Source organism: Psammomys obesus, unplaced genomic scaffold (genome assembly GCF_907164565.1).
Source record: "Psammomys obesus unplaced genomic scaffold, mPsaObe1.curated_primary_1811, whole genome shotgun sequence".
In the NCBI taxonomy this organism is placed as follows: Eukaryota; Metazoa; Chordata; class Mammalia; order Rodentia; family Muridae; genus Psammomys; species Psammomys obesus.
Genome location: NW_026595776.1, coordinates 49798 through 63656, shown reverse-complemented (window position 1 = coordinate 63656; position 13859 = coordinate 49798). Strand labels below are relative to the sequence as shown.

General features: G+C 45.5%; 1 pseudogene; it reads left to right on the top strand.

Moving 5' to 3' along the window:
• Positions 1-1192: 1192 nt before the first annotated feature.
• On the top strand, positions 1193-2252 carry LOC129685875 (L-gulonolactone oxidase-like; annotated as a pseudogene).
• The last annotated feature ends 11607 nt before the right edge of the window (positions 2253-13859 follow it).

The window sequence follows — 13859 nt, the reverse complement described above, 5'->3', positions numbered from 1 at the left end:
TGTTTGGTGTTCTTACACAGGACTGGAGTTCAGTTCTTTTTGGGGGGGAGGGGTTTGGGATTTAGGTTTTGGGCTTTGGAGACAGGGTTTCTCCGTGTATCCTTAGCTGTCCTGGACTCACTTTGTAGACCCAGGCTAGCCTTGAACACACAGAGATCCAACTGCCTCTGCCTCCTTGAGTGCTGGGATCAGAGGCATGTGCCACCGCACCCAGCTCAGTTCTTGACTCTCAACTGCCAGCTCAAGGAGAATCAAAAAAAAAAAAAAATTTTTTTAAAAAAGGAAGTGCAGTAAGTTTACACAGAAAGGAATAGCAGTAGCAGACATTAAATGAGTGATTACCAAGTGAGGAGACTAGCTAGGTCCTTAGTCCTCAAGAAGCCTCTAAGGTAATTATCTCGACAGAGAAGCTGCATAACTTATCAACCACCCTGAAGTGGTAGAAACCTTATAGGTTGCAGGCCTTGTGACTCAGACCCCAGACCTTAATTTCCACGGAAAGCTTCAGAGAAAAATATGTAAAAAAATCTGGGCAGTATAAGAATTGGGTGCCTATTATAATGGGCTTTCTTGGATTGTCAGATCACACTAATAACACAGAGATACACTCTGCCACGTGGCCTGTTACCTTTCCTAGTCTCTCAGTCCTGGTGCCTGTTTTTTCCTCCATGTTTGTCTGAGGACCCTTTCACCCCTGATTCTTCCCCAAAATTTCTATCTCTGCCCAGAAGCTGCACCTTTCTTTTCTGCCTTTGCTATTGGCCATTGTTCAGCTCTTCCTTAAACCAATCAGAAGGTGTTAGAGGGAGTGTTTACAAAAACGTGATGTGGAACAATGCCAAAGTCCAGCCTGTAATCAGATCTCTGCCAGTACAGAAATCACCATTTGAATATACAAAGACAACCTCGACACATTGCACAAAAGGTCACCCCAACATCTCCCCCTTTTAGCCCAATAAAAGGCTGTTTCTCTAACATCAATAGACTATATACAATAAGAATTCCATTCTGCTTGAGGTAGCCAAGAGCTGAGGTTGCCTGACCACTGCACCTGCTGCCCAGGGCTTTGTTCAACTTTCTGTGGAAATGCTTTAATTCAAGCCATCAGACCCCACTAACCACAGGGTTCAAAAGGTTCCCACTCAAAAATTGAGTGAGGACCAATAGCTGCAGTTCAGAGATATGCCACCAGCCCACATCAGTGACTGACACCCTCCTGGCTGACCTGCACTCACAGCTGGACAAGCATGGCCTGGCCCTCTCTAATCTGGGAGCGCTGTCTGATGTGACAGTTGCTGGCATCATTGGGTCTGGAACACATAACCCAAGGACCAAGCATGGCATCCTGGCCATCCAGGTGGTGGCCGTGACCCTGATGATGGCTGATGAGGCAGTCCCGGAGGAGCACTCTGAGTCAAGATGTGTTCTAGACTGCACAGGTGCATCCTGGGCTGTCTGGGCATCATCCTCACCTGCAGTGCATACCACAGTTCTACCTGCAGGAGACATCCTTTTCTTCTGCCCTCAAAGAGCTCCACAACAACCTGGATAGCCACCTGCAGAAGTCAGAGTTCTCCCACTTCCTCTGGCTTCCTCACAGTGAGAATGTCAACATCATCTACCAAGACCACACCAACAAAGCCCCCTCCTCTGCTTCTAACTGGTTTGGGGACTGTGCCCCCAGGTTCTACCTAATGGAGTCCTTGCTCTGGATCAGCCCCTACCTGCCATGCCTAATGGGCTGGATCAACTGCTGCTTCTTCTGGCTGTTGTTCAACCACAAGGAGAGCAGAAACCTTAGCCACACAATCTTCACCAGTGAATGTTGCTTCAAGGAGCATGTCCAAGACTGGGCCATTCCCAGGGAGAAGACCAAGAAGGCCCTGTTGAAGCTAAAGGCAATGCTGGACCATCCTCCAACCCCCAAAAGAAAAAAAAAAGTCGTAAAGTCGTAGCATGGCGATGCTTCAACCAAGGTGATGAAATCCTGCTGAGTTACTGCTTCTGGAGGGACAACTGTTCCATGAACATCATTATGTACAGGCTCTATGGAAAGGGAGCGCCTCGGCTAGGCTACGAGACCATCATGAAGAAGTCTGGAGGTAGGCCCCACTGGGCAAAAGGCCCACAATTGCACCAGGAGGGACTTTGAGAAAATGTAAGCTTCCTTTCCCAAGTTCTGTGACATCTGTGAGAAGCTGGACACCACTGGAATGTTCTTGAATTCATGCCTGAAAAAGGTGCTCTACTAGAGCAGGAAACAAGCCATCCCGACCCCTTACACTCCTGCTACCTTTGCGGGGCGGAGGAGTGTCTCATAGGCACAGTGGGCTGACCTCCTCTCCCGACCACAGAGAATGGCTGGGCTCTGGGGAGGACCTCTCTGCTCCTTTCTCCACCATCTTCATAACACCCCAGGCAAGATGTGACCTCTCACTCAAATTCCTGTTTGCATTTCCATGAGTCACACATATATTGCAACCATCCCAGTACAAAGGGGATCCCTGACATGTCATATCTGTTCAGATTAGGAATTTAGTCATTTCTAGGTTCTGCCTATCCATCAGGTATAGATTGCTGGAGCCTACAGTTCTCCATCCCTTTCCAGAAGGGATCCCTCGGCAAGAGTTTTGGCACAGAGGTGTCATGGAGCATAATTTGCTTTCCTTTGCCCTTAAAGGTCTTTCAGATAGACTGTGTATTGATCCTGGTTAAGCCATCTTCCAGATGGCCTTCTGATTGCCATGGCCTGCCCCTCACAGTGTCTCTTTCAGGAGGTTTTAGAATGGAACACACCTAATCTTCTTAACAGAGATCAACAGTTGATCCCTGTGGTTCTCTCCCTTCCCCTCGAAGACAGTTCTTTGGAGTGGGATCTCACCAAACACCTGCTTTTCCCAGGTATTGTTCTCATCTTCCTCTTTACATATGTGATTTCAGTTCTCTTTGTGGCCTTTCTGGGGTGTTCCTTGGAGAACCAAGATGTTCCAGGTACTTTGTAAGAATTAAAAGACTCTAAAGATTAAAAAAAAAAAAAAAAACAACAACCCAATTATGCAAACTCTCAGGTAAAGGTTACTTTCACAGCTAAGCATGGTGGCACATGACTTTTTTTTAAATTTATTTATTTATTATACATACAGTGCTCTGCCCGCATGTGTGCCTGCAGGCCAGAGGGGACACCAGATCACATTTGTAGATGGTTGTGAGCCACCATGTGGTTGCTGGGAATTGAACTCAAGACTTTTAGAAGAACAGCCAGCCAGTGCTCCTAACCTCTGAGCCATCTCTCCAGCCCAGGCACATGATTTTTAATCCCAGCACTTAGGCAGCAGAAGCAGGTTGATCTCTGTAAGTTTGAGGCCAGCCTAGTCTACAAATGAGTTCCAGGTCAGCCAAGGTTGTTACACAGAGAAACCTCATCTCAAGAAAAAAAAAAAAAAAAAAAAAGAATTACATTCACAATGTAATTGTGGTTGTATTTGGCAACCATAGAGAAACTACTCCATTATCTATCCTGTCTTAGTGGGTCCAAAGCTCTGTATTTAAATAATTTTCTATTATAACGTGCATTAGCAACCTAAAAATATTTTGTTGTTGTTGTTGTTTCGAGACAGGGTTGCTGTCCAGCCTCTGTGACAGGAAAGTTCAGGGCTTAACTGAAGTCCCAGCTGGAGTGGGCTGTGAGGCTGGACCATCTTTGCTAGCTATTTTGAAGTTGTTCTGGATGCAGATTTTTGTTTTGTTTTGTTTTGTTTTTTTTCAAGACAGTGTTTCTCTTCTCTGTCCTGGACTCACTTTGTAGACCAGGCTGGCCTTTAATCCCAGCTAGTTTCTAGTTGCAGATCTTTGAGGAAACAGCTATTGAGGCAGTCTGTGAGGTTAGATCATCTGGGATACTTGTCTCGTCTTCATTGGTGTCTGGTCCTTTTGCTCTGAAAACACACAAACTTTTAAAGGTAATATACACTTCTGCATGAACACATGTGTGGAATGTGCAGTGTGAACAAATTATCTGTTTGAGCAGATAAAAGGCATCAATCTTTATGTTTGTCTGTACTGTACTAACCAAACTGTAATATAAATCTTCATCCATGATATATGAAAGGATAGTCATGAGGACTCTATAGCCAACAAGATTTGTTGACTACACAGATGCATTTTCATGTCTTAGTCAGTCTCAGAGCTGTTTCCATGTAGAGGGATCAGCATTTATGCCATCTTCCTTTCTTGCATCTATCTGCTCTAGACCATTTAGCTCTTTATTAAACCAATCAGAAGGTGTTGGAGGGCATGCTTACAAAATATGATGCAGAACAGTGCCAAAATCTGGCCTGTAATGAGATCTCTGACCAAACAGAAAGTTAGCATTTGCATATACAAAGACAACCTTCACCAGGTGCCAAAAAGTTCACCTCAACAGGGCAGTGTTCTCCTGAAGGCCTTTAATCCCAGCATTTGGGAGGCAGAGGCAGGTTGATCTCTGAGTCTGAGGCCAGCCTGGTCTACAGAGTGAGTTGCAGGACAGCCAGGACTACACAGAAAAACCCTGTCTCTAAAAACAAAACAAACAAATAAACAAAAAGTAAGACAAACAAACTAGAAGTATGATCAGTTGGCAGAGTACTTGACTAGCATATACTAAACTCTGGGTTTGATCATCTGAATGAATAAACCTTGCATGTCATAATGGCAGAACTTGGAAGACCGGAACAGACAGATCTGTGAGTTCCAGGCCAGCTTGAGGTACATAATGAGACCCTGTTCCAGAAGAAAATAAAATTTAACTTCAGTCTTGGCCATATAGCAAGTTTGAGGCCATCCTGAGCTATATGAGACCGGTACCATAAGCACCAGTCATTCTTCAACACCTAATATAGTTTACGGATCAAAAGAAGGGATGAATTAGACCTGGACGTTGTGGTACATACCTGCAAAGCCAGCACTCAGAAAGCTAAGGCCTGATTAAGGACTGCGAGGTTGTAGGTAGCCTGGACAATACAGCACCCTTCTAAACAAGACAAACACAAAGGAGGAGGTTGAAGTTCAGAGTACTTGTTACTCTTTTTAACATTTGTAATATTTACTCATTTTGTTTTGTTGTGTGTGTCAACACCACATTCGTATGTGCCTTGGGGGGGAAGAAAAACAGATGGAGTCCCCTGGAACTGGAATTACAGGTGGTTGCCAGCCGCCATATGGGTTGCTGGGAACTGAACCTGGGACCTCTGGAAAAGCAACCAGTGTCTTAATGGCTGAGCCATCTTTCCAGTTCTACTTGCTGTTCTTGCAAAGGACTTGGCTCAGCTCCCAGTACCCACAAGGTAGCTCACAATCACCCACATAATTCCAGGCCTTAACGATCATATACACTCTTTTGACCTTCTTGGGCACCAGGCTTGGAAGCAAATTTTCATACATATAAAATAAACCTTAAAGCGCGCACACACACACACACACACACACACACACACACACACACACACACAGAGGTGGGGGGTGAATGAATGAGGATGGGGTAATACAGTAAAAGTTTCCATTACTAGGGGTTAGGTAGAGCCTAAGCAGGACAGCTCTAATTCTTCTGGGAGCCCGATTATCAGTTGTTGTCCAGGAATGGTGGTGTATACCTGGAGTCTCAGGGTCAAACAGGAATTCTGAGGTAGAGCTCTGGAGTCTGAGGACGATATGGACTATGTAGTGAGTCTGAATCCATCCTGGGATACATAGGAAGGTCCCAGCTCTTTAAATTCATGCATACATACATATGTACATACATACATACATACATACATGCACACAGGCATAAATGCACGTATACAGTGAAAGGAAATTAAATGCAGTAGAGACCAAGAATCATAGAGCTATTGATAGCTTCCCCCCAAGACAAAGTTTCCCTCTGCAATCCTGGCAGTCCTGGAACTTACTTTGTAGAGCAGACTAGCCTCAAATTCAGAGACTCCCCCTGCCTCTGTCTCCTCCCATGAATGCTGGGATTAAAGGCATCACCATTCCACCCGGCCCATTTAGAGCTTTGGAACCCCACCCTTCATCCTGCAAACACATATAAATAAATCCATAATATGAGTGTTAACTGTGCATGCTTGTCTCCCTGCTTTAACAAAGTCTGGTGGCATCCTTGACCTGCCTCTGTAAATACTGCGGCAATGCTGAGAGACGGGTTCCTCCATGTAGTGGGAAATATCTTTTTTTAAGATTTATTTATTTATTATGTGTAGTACAGTATTCTGCCTGTGTATGTGCCTACAGGCCAGAAGAGGGCACCAGATCTCATTATAGATGGTTGTGAGCCACCATGTGGTTGCTGGGAATTGAACTCAGGACCTTGGTAGGGAAGAACAGCCAGTGCTCTTAACCTCTGAGCCATCTCTCCAGCCCGTAGTGGAAAATCTTGAGGCAGAAGATGATGTCGTTCCAAACAACTTCCAACTTTCTACCTGGGTCATCACAAGATGGAGGAAACCTAAGATTCTAGCAGCAGTCAGTATGAAGAACCAAGCTTACAGTTATTTAAATGCAACAGCTGGGAATCTGGAGAGAAGGCTCTGAGGTTAAGCTAAGCTTACGTGCTGCTTTGCTGAGTGTCGGGCACCGGGCGTGGTGGTGCACTCCTGTAATCCTAGCACTCAGGGAGGCAAAGGCAGGCGGATCTCTGTCTACACTCACTGGTCTACAGAGTGAGTTTCAGGACTACATAGAGAAACCTGTGCCTCAGGAAGAAAAAAAAGAATACATGCTGCTCTTGTGCCAGGCCGGGGTCACTTCTGGCCTCAGGGTATCCAGGCACTGTTGTGCGCCAATAAGAGACTTGAAGGAATGAAGCTTAGCTGTCTAGGTGGAGTAGCAGGATCTTGGCTCAGCAGTAAGCGTTGTGAGGGAAAGGGAAGGAGAAACTTCTGTATTGGGGGGCATGAGGGCTATATAAACCTTGGGGAAGTGGGTAGGTGTTTTTGGGGTGAGTGTACATCTTTGGCTGGGGCTGAGGTGGTAGAAACGCTTCATTTGTATCAAGAAAAATTCCAGGTAGGTAGCTGGACACATCCTTATAAGGAAAGAGGAAGTTTTAAGCGGAAACCTGGCCACCAGGTTTTGTGACGACCTCAAGGGTGGCAGAGGTGGGGGTCCCAAGGCTACGTGCACTGGGGCACGCAGACATGGGACAGGGAGGGAACGGTCCTTACTCCTGCCGGTCTCAAGATGAGATTTTTGGGGTTTGGACACACCTCATCCTTATTCTTGCTCCAGACTAGCTCCCTGCAACTCGAGCTCCAGCTGGACTGATGATTCTTCTTCTGCCCTCTATGGGTCTTCACATTCATGTTGTACATGTACACATGTGGGCATAGGCAGAGACATAAGACAGACAGGAAAACAAATGTTAACTGTGTCAGTTGGAGTATGGAGTCCGTTGGAAATATTGTCTGTTTCACAATATCATACACTCACTATGTTTTGCTGTGTCTGTGCTGCTGGGTTTTGAAGCTTAGAGAGACAAGATTGACAGCAGTCTGTCTCTGAGCTACACTCCCAGTCCCCACTCACTGCGTGCTAATATGTTTATTGGGCAGCACGTTTGTATTCCCAGACTGTCCATATACATGTAGGGCAGATATAACTCAGAGCAGTGATTCTGAAACTTGCGTACACCTGCACAAACAGATGTGCCCAGGCCTGTAGGGACCAGAGGTCAACCTCAGGTGTCATTCTTCAGCAATCATCTACCTTGTTTTGTCTTTTTGATTTTCCAGACAGGGTCTTTCATTGGGTCCTAGAAATCACCATGTCGCTATACTCGCTGGCCAGTGAGTCCTGGGGATCCACCTGCCTCTGCCTCCCACTGTTGGGCTAACAAGCACAACTCACCAGATAGCAATTTTTTCTATTTTTAATTAACTAATTTTTGGGTTTTTCAAGACAGGGTTTCTCTTTGTAGCCATGCCTGTCCTGCAACTCATTCTGTAGACCAGGCTGGCCTCAGACTCACAGAGATCCATCTGCCTCTGCCTCCTGAGTGTTGGGATTAAAGGTGTGTGCTGCCGCCACCGCCAACGCCGCCACCACCGCCACCACCGCCACCACTGCTGCCATCTGGCCATAAATCAAGTGTGTTGAAGCACCCCCCCAGATTGATTTACTATACATATATGATATATGAGTGCTCTATCTGCACTGGAGGGCATCAGATCACAGTGACAATGGTTGTGAGCCACCATGCAGTTGTGAATTGAACTCAGGACCTCCAGAACAGTGCTCTGAAGTGCCGAGCCATCTCTCCAGCCCCCAATCCATTTATTCTTGAGACAGGCTCTCGCTGTGTAGCCCTGGCCTAGAACACACTGTATAAATCAAGATGGCCTCAAACTCAGAGAGATATGCTTACTCTGCTTCCCTAGGGCCACAATAAAGCCCAGATCTTTCATCTGAGTGTTGGGGACTGAACTCGAGTCCTTATGCTTGCAGAGCAAAGGTTATATTAACTGGGCTATATTGCTTTGACATTTTTGTGAGACACGGGGTGTATGTTCATGGAAAACAGAGGTACAAATGAAACATTTACTGCTTAAAAAATCTTCAAATAATTCTTTGGTATACACATAACTTTACCATTTATAAAAGAGGGAAAGCTGAGCGCGGTGGCACACACTTTTAATCCCAGCACTCAGGGAGGCAGAGGCAGGCAGATCTCTGTGATTTCTCGACCAGCCTGGTCTACAAAGCCAGTCCAAGACAGCCAAGGCTACACAGAGAAACCCAGTCTCAGAAACTAAAAACAAACAAATATAAAAGAGGGAAGCAAATTTGCACATTAACTAAATGAATAAGCTTGGTTGTTTTTTTTTTTTTTTTTTGGGGGGGGGGTCTCTAGCTAGGGTTTTTCTATGTAGCCTTGGCTGTCCTGGAATTCACTCTGTAGACCAGGCTGACCTCGAACTCACAGGGATCTACCTGCCTCTGCCTCATAATCATTTTGATTATCCTTTTTTATTTTTTTTTAAAGACAGAGTTTCATAGTGAAGCCCTGGCTGTCCCGGAATTAACTCTGCAGACTAGCTGGCCCTACTAGCTGAAGGAGATACGCCTGACTCTGCCTCCCAAGGCCTGATGTTAAAGATGTAGACAGCACTTCTCATTTGAAACACTGTTTTGTAAACATGTATTACAAAGTGTCAGAAAATGGCTATGATGGTGCTAGCTTTTAATCCCAGTCCTGTGGGGGGGGGGGGGGGAGGAGGAGGAGGAGAAAGAAAAAAAAGGGACTCTCAATTACTTGAAGAGATCTAGAATCACGTGGAGACCAGATCCTGGGAATAACTATGGAGGGTAATCTTGACTAGACTACTTAAATGGGAAGACCTGTAGGAGGGCATGGTGGCCCACACCATTAATCCTAGCACCCAGGGAGGCAGAGGCAGGCAGATTTCTGTGAGTTCGAGCCCAGCCTGGTCTACAAAGTGAGTCCAGAACAGCCAAGGTTACACAGAGAAACCCTATCTTGAAAACAAAACGAAACAAAAAGATGGGAAGACCCATCCGTTGTGGGTGGAACCTTTCCTGGGCTGGAATGCTGTACCATATAAAAAGGAGAAAGTGAGCACAAGGAGGGGTTCATCACTGCTCCCCCCCTTTTGAGACCTTGCCTCACTATGCAGCGATTGGTTTGAGCTCACAGAGTTGGGATTACAGGAGTGTGTCAGCAGGTCCAGAATCACGCTTGCTTTATGGTGAGCTACCTCAAGCTTCTCCTTCGGTGACATCTCTATCACATTGTAGTGCAACCTTTAACACATGAGCCAAGATAAGCCCTTTCTTCCTCAAATTGCTCTTTATTTATTTATTTTTTTCTTCTCCAGAGCTGAGGACCAAACCCAGGGCCTTGCACTTGCTAGGCAAGCGATCTACCACTGAGCTAAATCCCCAACCCCTATTTATTCTTTTTGTTTTGTTTCGTTTGGGGAGAGGGGGTGTCGAGACAGAGTTTTTCTATGTTGCCCTGGCTGTCCTAGAACTCACTCTGTAGACCAGGCTAGACTGAAAGTCAGATCCACCTGCCTCTGCCTCCTCCATGCTGGGATTAAATGCGTGCATCATCACACTTGGCCAGTTATTATTATTTTGAAAAATATTTTAGTTTTTCTTTTCATTTGTGTATGTGTGTATCTATGTGTGGTCTGTGTACATGAGAACCAGTGCCTTCAAAGGCCAAAAATGTTCTTCCGATGAAGCTGGAGTTACAAATGGATGTGGGGTTGGGAACCAATATCTGGTCCTTTTGAAGGGCGTATATGGTCTTGACCAGTGAGCCGTAACTCCAGCTCCCCAAACAGCATTTATCTATCTATCTATCTATCTATCTATCTATCTATCTATCTATTTAGAGACAGGGTTTCTCTATGTAGCCTTGGCTATCCTGGACTCACTTTGTAGACGAGGCCGGCCTAGAACTCACAGTGATCTGCCTGCCTCTGCCTCTCAAAGTGTTGGGGTTGCAGGCGTGTGCCACCAGGCCTGGCTCCAAACAGCAATCTTTTAAAGCAAACATTCATTGGCTGGATGTGGTGACAAACATCTGTGATCCCTGTGCCAGGGAGGCCAGACCAGGAGCACAGCTGCAAGTGTCAAGGTAGTCTGGGCTGAGTTGTAGGGCTTTGTCTCAAAACAGACATGAGGGTTGGCAGGACATCCCAGTGGTTAGTGGTGCTTGCAGCCAAGCCTGACAATTTGAATTGAGTTAGACCTCCAAGACCCATTTGTTAGGACAGAGATGACGTCGGAAGCTGCCCTCTGACTTCCACATATGCACTGTGGCACATATGCGCCGTCGTGTAACTATAAAATCAAAACCAAATTGGGCAGTGGTGCTGTATGTTCTTGATCCCAGCACTTGTGAGGCAAAGAAAGCCCAGCCTGGTCTACAGAGGGAGGTCCAGGACAGCCAGGGCTACACAGAGAAACCATATCTTGAAAACAAAACAAAACAAAACAAAAACAGAGGAAGGCTGGAGAGGTGGTTCTGCATCTGGGATTGGTTTTCAGCACCCAGAACCAGTTCTGGAAAATCTGACATTCTATTCAGGTCTGGGAAGGCACCACACACACACATAGTACACATACATGCATGCAGGCCAAACACACATACAAATAAAAAAGTAAATGTAAAACAAAACAAAATGGGGGGGGGGAATCAAACAATCTGCCTGGGTGTGGCACCACATACACAGAATGCCAGGACTTTCCGGGTGCAGAGGATGATCAACAGTTCAAGGTCAGTCATCCTTTGCTACAAACACTCCAGAGGCAGAGGCAGGTGGATATCTGTGAGTTCAAGGCCAGCCTGGTCTACATAATCAGTTTCAGGACATCTAGGGCTATGTAGAAAAACCCTGTTTCTTTTTCTTTTTTAAAATTTATTTTTGTCATTTTAACTATTCGTATGCGTGCAGATAGACGCACATGAGGGCAGGTGCCCACAAACATCTCAGAGCCTCCTGGGATTACAGGCAGTTGTAAGCCACATGGTCTGAGTGCTGGATAGCAAACTCAAGTCCTCAGGAAGAGCAGAATGTGCTCTTAACCACTGAGACATCTTTCTAGCCTGAAAGACCCTGTTTTGTTTTTTTTTTTTTTTGTTGTTGTTGTTTTGTTTTTTGTTTTTTGTTTTTTTTTTTTTTAAAGAAAAACAAAACTGAGTTCAAGGTCAGACTGGGCAAGGTAGCTCACACTTTTATTCCCAGTACAAAAGGGAGACAAAGGCAGATGGATCTCTGTGAGTTCAAGGGCAACCTGGTCTACACAGTGAGTTCCAGGACAGTCTGGAGTACATGGGGAAACCCTGGTTGGGGAAAGAAAGGGTGGGGCAGTTGCGCCTGGAGAGATGAGTCAGAGGTTGAGCGCTCTGCTGCTCTCGGACTCAGGCTTATTTCTGCGCACCCACAGCAGGAGGTTTTCAAGTATCTGTGATTCCAGCTCCAGGGACCTGATGTCCTCTTGTGTTTGTGAGAATCGGGCAAGCATGTGACACACATATGTACATGCACACACACACATGACATACAGAGTAAATCTTTTTTGGCCTGGGTGGAGGTGGCCCATTCCTTTAACCCCAGCAGTCGGAAGGCAGAGGCAGATTGATTTGTGTTCTAGGCCAGCCTGGTCTGCATCGTGAGTTCCGGGTCAGCCCAGGGCTACACAATGATACCCCGTCTTAAAAACAAAACAACAAAACAAAACAAAAAAGGATTATTCAGTCCCAAGTATCAATACTGAAGAATTGAGAAATTTTCATTTTATTCTTTTGTTTTACACCCCCCTCCCCGCCAACACACATACCAAAATTCAAGTTACTGGCCAGGCAATGGTGACAGACACCTTTAATTATAGCACTGAGAGGCAGAGGCAAGCGAATCTGTGAACTTGAGGCCAGCCTGGTCTGTAGAGTGAGTTCCAGGATGGCCAGGTCTAAACAGAAAAACCCTGACTCCAAACAAAACAAAACAAAACAAAACAAAATTCAATTAACTTTGTTTCTTTTTAATGTTTAGCTTTTTGAGACATAGTCTTCTCAGACTTGAACTCATGCTAATCTTCCTACTTCAGCCTTTCAAATTCTGGAATTACAAGCAGGTGTCACCGTGCTCGGTTCATACTTTTTATTTGATCAGTCTCACTTGCATTTTTTAAAAATAATTACATATATTTATTTATGTTTGCCTGCACATATGTGTAGCATGGAGTCCTGAAAAAGCCTTCAGTCCCTTGGACTTACAGACTTACAGACTGGTGAACCACCCCTGGATGCTAAAAATTGATCCTGTGTCCTCTGCAAAAGTAGCAAGTGCTTCTAACTTCTGAGCTGTGTCTCCAGCCATTTGTTCACTTATTTCTATGTGTGAGTGTATGTCAGCCTCACTTACAAATGGTGATCTCCATGCCAGTGAGAGAACATGAATCAAGGGAATAAGGCAGAGAGACATTGACAGAGTAGGACCCAATGTCCTCCTCCAGCCTCTGCACCAGTATAAATGAATGGCTACCAGTACCTGTACACACACACACACACACACACACACACAGAGTCATACCTCCCCTCACTCCTCCACCCTCAAAACCAAAAGAGTTCTAGAGTCAGGCATAGTAGATTATATCTGCAAAATAAATACTTGGCGGGCTGAGGCAGGTGCACACTGTGAGCTTGAAGCCCGTCTGGGTTACATAGGGAGGGCTGGGCTAATGATTGCTGTCTTACCATCTTTTGCTGTAAATTATGCTACTGGTGTCATAGGGACATTTTTGACCTGGAGACAGGGTCTCTGATATAGCCCAGAGGTCCTTCTGCCTCAGAGATCCTCACACACTGGGATTATAAACAGGAGCTACCATGCTCAGCTAATAATTATTTTTACTTGGAAAATGTTAGTATTTTTTACCACTTAAAAAAATATTGTCACCAGGTATGGTGGCACACACCTTTAATCCCAGCACTAGAGAAGGCAGAGGCGGGTGGATGTCAGTGAGTTAGTGGCCAGCCTGGTCTACAAAGCAAGTCCAGGACAGCCAGGGCTCTGTTACACAGAGAAACCTTGACTGTCTGTCTGTCTCTCTTTTCAAGATAGGGTTCCTCTTGTAGTCCTGGCTGTCCTGGATTCACTCTGTAGAGCAGGCTGGTCTTGAGCTCACAGAGATCTGCCTACTTCTGCCTCCTGAGTGCTGGGATGCCTGGCCGAAAAAACTGTCTCTGACATTTTGGTTTATGATACGTAAACATATTTTTGTTATAATTTCAAGTTGGGGGATTTTAGTTTGTCCACACCTGTTAAGTGTCTCGTGCAGATCGTGGTCTT